Source organism: Kogia breviceps, chromosome 5, assembly GCF_026419965.1.
Source record: "Kogia breviceps isolate mKogBre1 chromosome 5, mKogBre1 haplotype 1, whole genome shotgun sequence".
Classification (NCBI taxonomy): domain Eukaryota; kingdom Metazoa; phylum Chordata; class Mammalia; order Artiodactyla; family Physeteridae; genus Kogia; species Kogia breviceps.
The window spans coordinates 89,536,272-89,551,988 of record NC_081314.1 but is presented as its reverse complement, the minus strand read 5'-3'; the positions used below and the strand labels follow the sequence as shown (position 1 = coordinate 89,551,988).

Sequence of the window (15,717 nt, the reverse complement as noted above, 5' to 3'; positions counted from 1 at the left end):
ACAGTATTACATTTTAATCTTTTAAATTTCTATGGGGTTGGTAATGTCCCCTCTTTCAATTCTGGTTTTGGTAATCTGTTATGTCCTCTCCTTTTCCCTTGGTCAGTCTAGCTAAAGATCTGTCAATTTTGTTGATCTTTTCTAAGAATCAACTTTTGGTTTCATTGATTTTCTCTATTATTTTCTTGTTATGTATTTCATTGATTTCTGCTCTAATCTTTATTATTTCCTTCTTCTTTAATTGAGTTTTGTTATATAGTTTAACCATATCTATGTTTACCTACATAATTATATTATCAGTGCTATTTATCTCTTTGGGTGTATTTTAATTACTGTTTGCTGCCATTTCTTTTCAGCCTAAAGGATTTCCTTTAGTATTTCTTGTAAGGCAGGTCTGCTAGCAGTGAATTGTCTGTCTTTATCCTACCATATCTTTATTTTACCTTCATTTTGAATAGTTTTGCTGGATATAAAATTCTTGATTGTCATTTGTTAAAATCTTTATTTCCTTCAGCCTTTAAATATGTTATCTCTCTGCCTTCTGACTTTAAATGTTTCTGATGAGAAGTCAATTGTTAATCATAGTGGTTTCCCCTGTATCGAATTTGTCTTTTTTTCTCTTGCTGCTTTCAAGAATTTCTCTTTCTCTTTGGCTTTCTAAGTTTGGCTATGATGTGACTATGTATGGATTTTTCATATTTATGATACCTGGAATTTGTTGAGCTTCTCAAACATGTAGATTAATGTTACTCATAATATTTGGCAAATTTTTGGCCATTGTTCCTTCTAATATCTTTTTTCTTCTCTTTCTTTCTTTTCTCTCCTCCTTTTCTCCCATTACACATGTTGGTATGCTTGATGGTTTCTCACAGATCTCTGAAGCTCTACTTCTTTCTTCATTATGTTTTTCTCTTCTTCAAATTGGATAATTTCTACCGATTAATTTCAAGTTCACTGATTTTTTCTTTTGCCATTTCAAATCTGCTATCGAGTCCCCCTAGAATATTTTTCATCTTAATTAGTGTACTTTTTAACTCCAGATTTTTTCTTTTTAAATAATTCTATCTTTATATTAATATTCTTTATTTGAATAGTAATTATAGTAATATTTTATGTAATTATTTAATATGATTTCCTTACTTACTCAAACATATTTGTAGTAACTCCTCTCAGGTCTTTGCTAAATTCACCTTCTGCTCTCCCCTACAACCTAGAGATAGTTTCTGTTGACTTCTTTTTTTTTTTTTAACTGGGTGTGGATTAAACTCCTGTGTCCTTACATGTCTCAAAATTTTTTCTTGAAAATTAACATTTCATACAATATATTAAAGTAGTTATGGCTTCTGATTTTTCCCTCTGGGGGTTTCTGCTGTTTTTGCTATTTATGAGTTTGTTTGTTTAGTGACTTACCAGTCTAATTCTTTGGAATCTGTCTCCCTCATACTGTTCAGCTGCTGATGTCTCTGGTCAGTTCTTACAATTCCTATTTTCATTTCTTAGCTAAAGCTTGCTCTTGTGTCAGCACAATTTGCAGTTTATATCCAATGACTGGTCAGAAGCTGTACTCAAACAACTTAGGCCAATAAGCTAACACCCTTTGCTGATGAATATATGCATGGGTTGGGGAATTTATTCAAAGTTCAGTCAGCTTACAAGTCTTCTTTGCCTCTTACATTCCACTGGGCTCTCCCTTATCTCCTCTTTGCACTAGGCCTTAGGGTCAGTCTGGGGTATGTGGATATCTTGGACCTTCTCTGATCTTCCCTGAAACATGTATGCAGATTTCCAAACCACCAGATATATGTGTTAGTTTCATCAAGGCTCAATACGGCAGTCTCCTCATCCAATTCTCCTTGTTAAATTTCTGGCTAATATGCCAGTCTATTGCCTGCCCCAACCTGAACTGCAATCTGAGGCTAGCTATGATGTTTACACTTCCTTTTTGTTTGCTGCTGAGACTGCTACTGTTTTGACAGCACCCAGGGGCATGTGCTTTTTCATGCCTGATGTTCTAGTCTATCAAGTCAACCCCTTTCAGCAGAGAAGGTGTGGATTTTCATGGGTCACCCTGCCCTGCTGGAACTATTGTGCCAGTGGAGTTTGGGGAGGGGTAAGGAGAGGAGGTAGTCCCAGCTAAAACACCAGACCCCACTTATGTCTGTTGTCTCACAATAATCTTTTTTTTTTTTTTTTTTTTTTTTGTGGCACGCGGGCCTCTCACCACTGCGGTCCCTCCCGACGCGGAGCACAGGCTCCGGATACGCAGGTCCAGCGGCCACGGCCCGTGGGCCCAGCCGCTCCGCCGCACGCGGGACCCTCCTGGATCGGGGCACGAACCCACATCCCCTGCATCAGCAGGCGGACCCCCAAACCACTGTGCCACCAGGGACGCCCCCTCAAAATAATCTTTAATGTGGCACCTTTTACTCTAAAAAACATCCAATTTAGGTGATAAAATGTATAGTCTCCTTCTACATAGTGATCATAAACTACTTATGGTATTCCTTCAACAAATGCCCACTGCCTAATTCTTTGCCTTGTAATGCAAGAATCAGAGGCCCAGCTGCAGGGGTGTGTGTGTGTGGGTGGGTGAGGAGGTCCAACTGCTACTGAATGAAAGTTTCCATGATGGTTACATGTGTACAGAAAATCCTCTACAGCTCTAGAAAGTACAAACATTTCGGGGGATTAAGAATAAATGTCAATTCTTAGTTTCAATAACTGAAAATCCTTAGTTGGGTTGGGCCATGAGAATTGGGTGGTGGATGGAGGATGAGGATGAGGGTGCCAAACTTCTCCCATCAGAGATAAATAATTTTGCCTTACTTTACAGATCTAAGAGGAATCACTCAATGAGAAGAGGTAAAATTATGTGGTTTATAAAGGATTTCTAGGAAATTTAGAGCTTGAATGAGCCGAAATAAACCCATTCCAAGTGACTGTGGAGAACGTGTTATCTAGACTTAATCTTACATAAAATAGTAGCTCAGAGATCTCACTAAAGAGGTTCAAATACTTACTTGGATCACTTTAGTATTTACCAAATTGTTCCTTCACGGTTTCTTGTCCCTCTCAGTTTATATCTACTCAGGAACATACTAAGGTGATGCACTCCTCTGGGAGCTTAAATAACTCTTGCAAATCAGAAAGTTCCCATATATAAATAGGGAGTAATAAGCACTTTAGAAATGATTTTTGCTTTACATGATGATCCACAATAAAATTCCCTTGAGAGATTCTCCTGGAGCATTTAAATTATGAATAGATTTACAAAATCACTCCTATCACATAAAGTGAGATAAACATGTAGTATCTGCTTCTAGGAATTTTCAAAACTGTTTGTTTTTTTGTTCTTCAAAAAGACTTAAAGGATTGGGAAGATCAGTAAACTTTGTGCAGTAGAAATTCAGAACGTATGATGCATTAACTTCGAATATCTTACTGATATTTTTGGATCAACATTATGCTTCACAATTTACAAAGTACTGAAGAAATCAAAGTATTCACCAAACTTCATCTAATTAAAATGTCATACAGTAAATATTATTATTTCTATTTGGAAAACAAAGAATCTAATCCATGAAACAGAACATGTAAACATCACATAAATTGCTTAATGACGTGAATAAGTCTGCTGATGGAGTATATGATGAAATTCCATCACCTTGTAGCATAAGATTATCAATTAGGCAATATCCAGGCTGTGATAAAGAATAAACTTGGAACCTGCATCTTCGATTTTGTGTATATTAGAGCAGAATCTAAATAAATGTTTAAAGAGATTTTTTTTTTTTGTCCTATGAAATGATACTTCTCTGGCTAATCTCTCAGGTAAAGTGGGTAGACATTTTTTAGCTGTGTGTTTTTGTTAGGCTTTTCAATTTCTGTAAAAGAATTTAAACACAACCCCTAACTTGACTACTATTTCTGCCTTTGATTAACAAAGAATAGCTGTATTCCAAGTGTTTTCCAATAATATAATCTAGAATTCACAGTCATCCAATAGCAATCAAAGGCCTAACTTAGAGAAATAGTATATATAGGAAACTGTCTGAAGGATGTGCAGTCCTTTCATTGGAATTCAGCATCTAGGTATATTCTAAGATCTTCCTTCGAGTTACACCAGAATGGAGTGTCATCTATCTGGTCTGTATTTTATGAGACTGAGAATACCAAATTGTACATTACTGAAATGTTATCAATCTATATTGAGGGCCACAAGAGTAGAAGTGTACCTATAAAATATTCTTTGTTTCTCATGAAAGTGAATACTGATCATAATATTCATAATAAAATACAGTGATCCCTTTATATACATAAGGGTGTCAAAGGAAAATATTTCTTTCTAGTCTTAATATCATCAATGTATTTCTTCAAAACATATGGTAAGAATCTTATTTGTAAACTTATGTAAGATACTATCTAGGGTGCTTTTTTATATATAGGTCTAATTCTTGCCCCCTTCTCATGTTTTTCCCTTGTTTACCCATTTTAGTTTTCATTTATTTCATTTATATTATATACTTCACTTAAATTTTATTTAATTTCATTCACAATAACTATATATGTGTGTATATATATATACATATATATTTATATCGTAAAACTATGTATCCCTTTAAACCATCTTTATTTCTTTTTGGAACAAAGAAATGTCCATCTGCCTCTCTGTCTTCTTATCTACCCTTTCATATACCAAGTCATCTAAAGTTACTAGAGGATACCCCAAATTTAGATGTAATTTCAAAATGTCAACCTAGTTCTTCTAGGAACTGGACTTGATAGACATATTTATACTTTTGTGGTAACTTCATTTTCTTCTACCCTCAATGCTATTCAAATCAGATGTCTGAAGCAAAGTAATAGACTTGTATCGTGAAGGTCCAAGACTAAATTAAAGCTTAGATAAGCATCTTTTTGCTAACTCATCTAAAGATGATTCTTGGCTTTCTGTACAAGAATAGAATAATTTGGAACCTATGGAGCAATAGTAGCTATTTTCAAATCATTAATGAAGCATATAAAATAGGGCAGTCATGACTGACTGTGCAGGTTGTACCCTGTACAAGGGCTCCCAGTACAGTGATGTGTTCCAATTTAGAAGCCATACTCCCTGGCCCAAGCTACATCAGCTGGAACAAGGTTTCCTTTAATAATTTGCACAAAGGTGCAACCTCTTCCTGAGTTGTTCTAAACCTCTGTACAAGTAACAGAAGCCCTCTATAACATGTTTCTATAGTATTTCTAACAAAATATAGTTAATTGCATTAATATTTAGCCGGTTCTCTAGCTGTTACATGTTACATGAATGTTTGGGTAAGCCTGCTAGTAATGACCTCACCACCTGAGTTTGAGTCTACATGACTTGGACTAAGCAATGCTTCAAAAACAGAATGTTAGTTATAAGTACAGATCTACTCAGGGAGACTGACTCTGAAACAGAATAGGAGGAAAAGGATGCTCCTAATATTGTCTTTCTTTGTAGGAAACAACATATCTTATATCAGATCATATTCTCAACATACTAAAGGTTTTTCTTCTGAAGTAGAGTTGATAAGTGGGTGCAGAGCATAATGTTACTCCTATTATTATTATCTCATTGATTAAATTGTCTCCAGTTTAGAATTTTCAAGCAATGAGAAAGGTGACTTTAAAAAATCTTCAATAAGTTTTGTGACAATGGATTATTTGTATAATGGAGTACTTTGCCCTTAAATTTAGCTTGTGGCTTTCACTCTCCCTGGGAAATTTTATACAGTTAACTCTCAATAAATGATTTACAAGTGAGCTATGCATGAAACATTTTACATTAACTTTTTGTCTGACTGCAAAATTAACACATACCCATTGCAAAATAATTGGAAAATACAGAAAAGTATAAGAAAAAATGATAAATACCAAAAGTCTGATCACAGAGTCAATCAACCACTACTGGCACTTCAGCATTTAATTCAGACATGACAAATTTTAATCCCAGTTTGGCTTTCTTTTCTCCTCCTGAACATCACTGAGCTGCCTCCTATTTTCACTTTTTGGTATTTACTCAAGCAATAGTAATTATTTTCTACAAATTAATTTAGCAATTAACCAAATATGATTATATTTCATAGTTCTGATACAGATTATTATTCATTCTTACTGTTCATTATAACATGAGATAAGTTTTATCTAATCATGCCCTATGAAGATTATTATACATAACAAAGTATGACATTACATACTTTGGGTTAGATCATTTCTGTTTCATAATATGGATGCTAGAAATAGTTTCATTAACTCATGAAAAACAAAAGTAAAACGGTAAATTTGATGTTAAAAAGTCAAATATTGCATGCAAAGACAAATTATTTTAGATAATACTCTTGCTTCTCTATTTTGATTTTTACTATCTTTACTTCAAAACTACAATATTAGTATGGAAAACTGAGAGTTAGCTATGCTTATGAAGGTAAAGCACCATGAAAGCCCCAGTGCATCTCTCTCAAGAGTCTAATCCAATTCTATCTGAGAAGCTATCCTCTTTCCGTGAACTCTGCCATGTAGAATTACATCATCTCCCATTGCTCAAATTATCTCCAATTCATAAAATGCTTTAACAAAACTATTATGAAGTGGGTTCTGTTATATATTCATATAACTTGCTCCTTACTTTGGTTTAGCACAGAAATACAGAATACATCAATATGTATTTCATTAAGACCGTTGTTTCGATATGATAACAAGCTGGGCAAATAGAGGAAGTGTGTTAGATATAATTTATTTACATTTTAGTAAGATCTCAGATGAATGATACCACACAGGAAGCTCATAGTGAGGTTAGGAAGAAATGGTGGCTGAAAGATGTCTTGAAGTTTGGAAGCTGTTAAGTATTGCTTAATCAATAGTATTGTTTCTGAATTAAGATAGGATAACAGTTCCACAGGGATAGGTATTGTGGTCCATGACAAACATTATTCAATGCAGGCATTAAAACTTAAGGGGGGATATAAATTTTCCAAAATATGACAAATGTTTAAGGTTATAACTTAGAACATACATCAAATGCTAAAGTTTAAAATGGGTGGCCCTATGATATAAAAATCCCATCAAATCCCAAAGGATGGGACTATGCTTCTTTAATATACCAAAGCTTACTGCTAAAATTTCCTTTTAGTAGAGATGCTAACTTCATGTTAGCATTTGGATTTCCTCCTACTTTGCATGTTAATTCTTTTGTGAATGATTCTAAAAATCAAATCAAGTCCTTTAATGAAATAAGAAATTCAGAAAGCAATGATTTTCAGTCTACAATTATAGTAGCCTGCACTATTTCTGCTTCGAAATTATGAGCAGGGTCACCTTTGCATAGGACAAATTATCACTGGTAATATTTTAGAGATTAATGTGTATGGCATTTGTCTATCCAGTGTTGTTCCAAAGAGAATATTTTAAAATCTTGCAAAGGTAAATACAATTTTCAAGCAGAAAGTGAGAAAATAATGGTAAAGGTACAATAACAATAGGAAAAGCATAAAGAGGCCAGGGTGAGGCCAACATACAAAAGGTAAATTGTGAGTTTCAATATATGTGCTTAAATATAGACTAAGAATATGACTATATTTGTATTAGCCACTATAAAGAATAAGTATTTCATTAGCATTTGTTGTTTTTGCATTTTCTCCTTATTTATATCTTAATCTGCCAACTAGAACGTAAGCTTATTGAAAGTATGTAATTTTTGTTTTCCTGTATTATAATTCATAATAACTAGTGTGATGCTGAGTAGAAAATTGATTCTCAATCAATATTTCTTTATTTGTTTTGTGTGAAATATAAAGAATCTGGCGAAGAGAGTATAGTTTAAAAATATCATATGTTCATTCATGCATACTGTATAAAAGAACAAAATAAAGGATTCTGAAAAATAAAATAAATTATAACACTAGATGGGGAAAACAGGATAAATTATTCTAAACTACACTGAAGCAGTAAAATAAATACAAAAAAACCACTTCAATTGAAAATAAATCAATGTAAATAAACACTTAAAACCTACAGACAATTAAGACTTCCAGAGAAATAAAAATAAAAAGATGGCATCATGAAAGTGATTTGCCCCAACATCACATACCATTTCTGTCATACTATATAAAAAGTGATAAATTATGATCAAGAATTCCAATTCCCTGATTCTATAGAATATGAACTATCTACATTATAGAAGTCTATAAAATTTCAAGTTTTATAGATGTCCTTGATTAGAATTTGAGCACTATAACTTCAAATGTAAAAACTCATAATTTCAATTGTAAATCAAAATTTAACTTTTAGCAATTCTTAAAATTCACATTTTGACATGGTAAACAATTAGGTAGCCTTCAAAGTATTCTTAATAAAGTCTTAAATGTAAAGTTTTTCTAGTGATGCAGAGGAAATTTAATAATGGGAAGTCAATTACTATAAATCTCTTGCTGAATTATCATAATCTGAATAATCCTATAATGTTTTTAAGGGAAGGTACTACGCCTCTGAATTCCAATGCCTAGTGAACAATTTCTGGCACATGGTAAATGCTGAATAAATGTGTGTTCTAATTGATTTTAATTGAAAAAGACATCACAAGAAAAGTCTATGTTCACCCACCAATTAGAGTTTGAGAATATTTACCCCAAAAGGCATGTAGTGTACTTCAACACATTCCTAATAAACAAAGAAAGGGTGAGAGAGTAGTATTCTAACTCACCTTACCAATGTAACAAAGAATATCTGTCTTAAATCAACAACTAATATCTGCCTTAACAATGGAATAAATTAGAGGCATTATCATACAATCAAGAACGAGACAGCAGCAACTAACACAACAATGTAAAGCAATTATACCTCAATAAAGATGTTAAAAAAAAAAAAAAAGAAGAGAATGCCTCCTATCGCCATGATTACTTAACTTATTTGGAAATTCTAGTCAATGAAATGGAACATTAAACAGAAGTAAGAGGAAAAAAAAGAAGATAAAGTCATCAATGTTTGCAGACAATTTAAGGACCTTGAAAACTCAAGAGAATTTATGTTATTAAAATTACTAAGAAAGTTGAATAAAATAGCTAGATTATAAATACTATAAAAAGATGCGGTTTTTCTACTGAACAACGAGAAAACGGAATGTAAGCAATTAAAGACAATAACAAGAACAAAACATGCTTATACTTGAATTAAATAAGGAATCTGTGGACCTATATGAATAGAAAGACACAGTTTATTTGCATATGAAACATTACATAAATAGAAACATACGATGCTTCTAAATGTGATGACTGAATATTGCAAAGATATGAATCTGCTTTATAGGTTTAATAAAATTCCAATGGATCTTTTTTTTTGAAATCAATGAAATAAATCAGTCTTAAAGAATAAGTAGGTGACAATATTCAAAGTATTTTTGAAAAAAGAAAAAAAGGAAGGATTTGACTTAACAGATCTGTAAACATACTGTGAAGCTCTAACGGAAACAGTATGGAACCAGTGAGAGAAATGAAAAAACAGGTAGTCCCAAAATAGGTCCTAATGTTGATTAAAAAATTAGTAAGCAAGAAAGATGGTACCCAAATTAGTGAGGAAATGGTGCTGGGATAGTTGATTAATAATTGGGAACAAAATTAAGACACATCTTATACTTTAGGATAAAATAATTTCTGGAAGGAATAGAGAGTTAAAAATACAAAATAAAAACATGATGATACTAGAAAAACTGTGAATACTTATTGGACTGCAAGCTGTTTAAAAAGAAGATAAAAGCAAAGGCTACAGTCATAAAGAAAAAAATACAATAGAATTGACCATAAAAATATTTTAAATTTTCTCACACCAACAACAGCAAAAACAATTTAATGGCATTAAAAAAAAAAAAAAAAAAAAAAAAAAAAACTGGGAGAAACCCTTTTGCAACACGTTTGACAAAATTAATGATTTAACATTTAAAAAAATCTTATAAATCATCAAGACAACATGAGTAAAGGACATGAGCAAACAATTTATAAAAAGAAGAAAACAATGGCAAATAAGCATATGTAAAACATTCCAGCTCCATATTAATCAGTTCAATGTAAATTAAAACAAAATAAATCCATTTTTTGCCTGCCAAATTGGAAAATATTTATAAAATGATACTATTCAAAGCAGGTAAGAGTGTAGTTAGAAAAGTACTCTCACAAATAATTAGGGAGGAGTTATCAAAAAAACCTTGAGGGCTTCCCTGGTGGCGCAGTGGTTGAGAGTCCGCCTGCCGATGCAGGGGACACGGGTTCGTGCCCTGGTCCGGGAAGATCCCACATGCCGCGGAGCAACTAAGCCCGTGAGCCATGGCCGCTGAGCCTGTGCGTCCGGAGCCTGTGCTCCGCAACGGGAGAGGCCACAACAGTGAGAGGCCCGCATACCGCAAAAAAAAAACCTTGAGAAGTTTATATCCTCTAACCCAAAAATCAACCTTCCAAGAATATATGCTGAAAACATAATCCAAGATGCAGATAAAAATTTAAATATAAGAATAATCCTCAGAGCAGTAGGAATAATGGTGAAAAATAGCCAAAATGTCAAATATGGAGGATTTTAAAATTTTTTGGTACATAAATAAGGTTCAGTATTAAGCTGCCATTAAAAATGAGTATTTTATGACTCAGGGAACTAATAATATAATAAATTTTAATTTAAGAAAGAAGAATATAGACTGTATGATCCAAATTTTTATTTTAAAATACATATACAAACACATATATGAACACATACACTTAGAAATATACATATAATTAGAAAGAGGCAGAGCAAAATCTTAGAATTGTTCACCTTTGATTTAAATTTTATTTGATATATATATATTTCTATGTACACAATTACATTTAATGAGCATACTCTACTTTTATTCTGAAAAAAATGTATTTTAAACCTAAAAAGAATTTATATGTGTCTAGAATCTACTCAAGAGAAAAAAAATTCAAACATCAATAAAAATCAATTATCCTATAAATATGGAATTACTATGCCCATTCATCTGTGAATCTCCATAATTCTGTGTGTAAAGAATACCTATTGAGATATTTGATTTTCTTATTTTTATTTCTGAAGAACATAATACTCTCTCTAAATTAAGAATCAAAGAATGTAAAGTCACTTTTAAGTCCCATATTTGACCATAGTGTTCTTCAAGTGCTCTGACAGCCTTTCCTCTAACAACTTCTAAAGTAAGGTAAATAACGTTTACCTATTCAGCAATATTCAGTCTCAGAATGTTTATTTGGCCCATTTAGCCAACACCAAGGAAGTTACCTTCAACCAACTGTGACCAACATAGTGAATAGTGCATTTGATTTTCACATTTCTTTTGCCTGGAACACGAATCATGCTGAGTATTCTGAGAGTAACAATGGATGGAAGTTGGATTTTTCATCACTGCTTAAAAAGTAGCTGCCAAAGTCAAGACATGCAATAACCTTCTAAGTAAGTTTGCTGGCTCCATATTGTGTTTGAAGGCACACCCCCTCCAAACGTCTGCACTCACCATCTGCTACTCAACTGCAGAATAATGCACTCAAGTCTGGTGTTGTTTGGCATAGGCAAGGGCAGTCAATGTCCAACTCCATTCAGACATGTGCACCATATCAGGAACCTTATGACACAGTCCTCAACTTCAATGCAGCACTTTCAAGCCCCACTGCACATCAATCAAGTACGTATGACAGTCAAGCTGATAGAAAAAATCTAAGCCAACCCTAAACACCTACTGTTCATGGATCTCTCCAGTTTGCCTGCAGCTCACCTTCTACTAAGATGATAGTGTTGGCCCAGTCTTCCATGCCAAAAAAAGTCCACGGAGTCACTCTGGCAAGAAGAAGGGTCTATATCAATGTCAACAAACAAGTTCCTTACTGCCGACCCTACCATCTGTCCTCCTGCTTCCCACCTACCTTACTTTACGTGGACCTTGATGAATGGGATTCTAGTAGTCCAAGATTCTGGTTTAGCCAGCCTTTGCAGATGGGGTCAACATGACTGCCCTCTGGCCAAACACCCAGGGTAATATAGCTGAAGGGTTACCTGGAGAGTGCCTTTTTGCAAATTTGATGTTAGAAATAAAGCAAATGACGAAGTTCCTATCAGTTTTTGAATTCCAGGTTTGTGAATAAAGTGTTGTGTTCAGTGCTTAAAGTGAAGATGATTTCCCATTAAATTCTTTAAAAATGTTAAACATGCTAAAGGATAAATTCCATTTCAACACTATGGATAAGGGAAATAAATAAATAAAAATAAAACAGATTATTTTAAAGTATTTACAAAGAAGTTTTAAGAGAAAGACTTGGAAAAAATCTCAGAAATATGTAGAAATAAGACTTTAAAATGTAATATTAATATAGAAGTAGAACATTTCATTCTGCATTAGATGTAACAATATTAGAGAATAATGCACATGCTAAATGGAGAATAATAGCTTTCAGACTTATTCTCCAGAAGTTGTATAACACTTACAGAGACTTCATGGTAGAGCAGTAGAATATGATATAATCTTAAATATGAATAGTTTCTGGGGAAATCTAATTTTTTGATCTTAAAAAAGATATATGAAATGTAATATATCAACATTGCCTCAAAAGTAGTAAAAAAAATATTTTTGTGAACATTTTGACAAACCTTTTCAATTAGGTCATTAAAAATACACTTCAGACTGAACCTAATGTCATATAAAACAAACAGAAAATTTCAGGAATTGCCACTGGTTCTAACCAAATCAATTTAATATGATGATACAATTATATGCCTTTATTTTTTATTCAAGGGATGCTAAACGTATTTGTAGAATGGTCTCTGGATTCACCAAAAACAAAACAAGCAAAAACTCTACCCCAAATTCAAAATATAGCTCCTCTGAAACTCTAGGCTATTTAAATAAGTAATAATTGTAGGGGGAATCTTTACCACACAAATGAGATAATGAATGTGAAAATATGTTATACACCATAAGGCACCATACACAGAATTATTCAGAGCATCTATCACAGTTTTTTGTACATAGTAAGTACTTACTAAATGTTTATAGAATTGATTAGAATTTAATTGAAAGGAGAGGTATAATGAGACTTCTATAAGTAGAATTCAGATCCTTTCAAGATCATGGGAAAAAGTTCAATCAAATTATATTACTAGGTACATCAGTTGTCTTTGATGTTATGAATCAAGATGAGCTCCTATTGTATCTAAAGAAAATTTTTGTAGGATCCTCTTTGGAGAAATCACAGTGGAATAAAAAGCATGATTATTTTTAATTTTTAAATATCCCCAAATTTTCTAGCATTCTTTGGTCAAGTAATATAACGTTATAGAAATTCTACATAAAACCCGAACTTACAATGTCCTGGCCTAATCATCTGGATAATCTCTTTGAGTTTTCCTAAAATATGCTCCCATCCCATTTTCTATGGGAATTCTCCCACTGATTAACACAGAGAATGAGAATTTGGCCTGTGCTCTATAGACACCATTGAAATGTGGCCACCTGAGGCATGTAGGGAGGGCATCCAGCTGGCACACCACATGTTGCCCTGGAGTAGTGTACAATGAGAAGGATATTTTGGCTAAGAATACCTGGACAGTCTCTACAAAAGCCCTGATTATGAAAAGAACTTCAGTATCATCATTGTCTCTTGAGTGTAATATGAGCCAGGGAAACTTCTGTTTCTAAGTTTATATATTTTACCAAAAAAAGCACTTATAAGAAAAATCAAAGAAATCTGGGCCATTCATACTAGAATTTAAGCACTATTCATATCACTGGTAGAAACTTTTTTGAGAACCCCAGATACTTTAAAATTGATGCTAAAGCACATTACAGACTTGACCATAAACTAAAACATAGAAAACTGTGTAAAATAAAGAATGCGAAAACACAGAATGAAAATTTATGTCTGTAGTGCAGTTGTTGGACTATATATAACGAAAATCAATTACGTTCATACTCACTTAAGAAATATCTGTTAGTTTTATTTTTATTTTAAGCAACTTGTGAGAAAGAAAAGCCAGGCATTTGAACTGCAATGCCAATGAAACAATTTTGTCAATTCTGAATCTATTTTTTTCAAAACACCATACGTGATTAGAACACATAATGCTCTAGTATTTTTGCCAATTTTTGTTTTAAAACCAAAGCTGTTTTTGTGTTACATAAGCACAAAATCAGAAATTCAAAACCAGCAAACATATTTAGGGGTGAATTTTAAAATAAGCCCACTTGATGCTTTGTTAGATCAACTTTGAGCGCCAGGAACATTTTTGTAAAATTCCACTGGGGTAAATAGGGTAGCTAGGAAATGCTCCTCATAGTGAGAAAGAAGAATATGTATTATTTTCAGGTTTTGTTTAGAGTTTTTTCATCCTTGTACTGAATCTTTCTGGTGATATTTACAATACAATACAAGTATAAATCTTATGGGATTTATGATGTCACCAAATGCTGAGAAACAATTACAGCTGGGATTTACATTTGTTTTTATGTGTTATTTTGCCTATAGATTCCAAAAACCAATGAAGAAAAACTTTGATACAAAACACATCTTAGAACTGAAAGAGAGATTCCATCTATCAGTACAACCGGTTGATAGTAATTCTAAGACAGAGTTTGACAGAAAGTGAAACAATCAAAAATAATGGTTTAAATATGCCACTTCAGCCATTAGAGCTGTCATTCAAGAGGCTTTTTTTTTTTTTGCATCATTAATTCAATTCCATACAAATAGGAATTCTTACTTTTCAACAAATTTTGGCGACAACTAGTCTACACAAAGGAAACCAACACCTATAGGGAAACCTTTGTTTTGTCATCATGTATGTCCATTTGAACTTACTTAAAATATTATAATTTATTTAATTTACACTTTTTTCCTAAAAGCTCAAGAAAATCTCAATGATCATAGTGTTCCTAAGACTAATGAGTCCCAATTTATATCAGAGAAAATAGAAGCTCAGAGAGATAAAGAATATTGGCAGGATCATACTGCAAGTCCAGCAATATACTCAGTGCAGTCACTTGGAATCCTAATAAAACCATACAAATTACCATTTTACATTTTTTCATTAACCTATAATTTCACTTAATTCAAAACATTGTGCAGAACAGTTTTATTGCTGGCTTAAGTAACTGAAAAAATTAATTAATTTAATAATTTTTGTAATTCGTAATGAATAAGGTTTGGCATACATCTTGCTTTTTTCTTCAGGAATTTAAGGACTTCCCAAACCTTAATATCCTGATGGATATTTAAGTCCTAAGAGGATAGAAAACACTGAGACTGAAGCTGCACCCTCTTCCATCTTTATTGACAGAAATTCCAAGTGCCAAAAGCCTGTGCTGCTGGTTACTGTTCATCATATCTAAATATTGATTCTTCTAAAACTTGTATTTTGAGACTTTCCTCAATTTAGAATTACAGGTGGAAAGTCACTTCTCTTTGATACAAATTGCATGAAATAAAGAAGGAGGCAGTCCCACACAATAAATATTTAGGGAATGGTTTTCCACCTCTGCATGCTGTAGAAAATCCCACTGAGTTAAGTAGGGTTCTACCAGGGCCACTTAAACATATTAGCCTATTATGCTCCACATTTCTTTGTTGTTCTCAAAAAGCTAATGAAATGTTCCAGTGTAATGTTTATGCTGGAGTACTTTTAAAGGCATTTTAGAAGTGATGTTTCTCTCATAAC

The 15,717-nt window shown here is 33.0% G+C and overlaps 1 protein-coding gene across 32 annotated transcripts in view; it reads right to left on the bottom strand.

Annotated features, from left to right (window-relative positions):
- ZBTB20 (zinc finger and BTB domain containing 20) overlaps positions 1–15,717 on the bottom strand; it is an 802,591-nt gene that overhangs the window by 462,864 nt on the left and 324,010 nt on the right. For 4 of the 32 annotated variants that reach the window (XM_067034587.1, XM_067034588.1, XM_067034595.1 and 1 more), the window contains one exon: positions 11,786–11,847. The exons of 27 other annotated variants lie outside the window; for them this stretch is intronic. The gene's annotated coding sequence lies outside the window, so the exon portion shown is untranslated. Of the gene's footprint in view, positions 1–11,750; positions 11,848–15,717 lie in introns of all 32 variants that reach the window. One more of the 32 variants, XM_067034564.1, reaches the window with a different exon arrangement.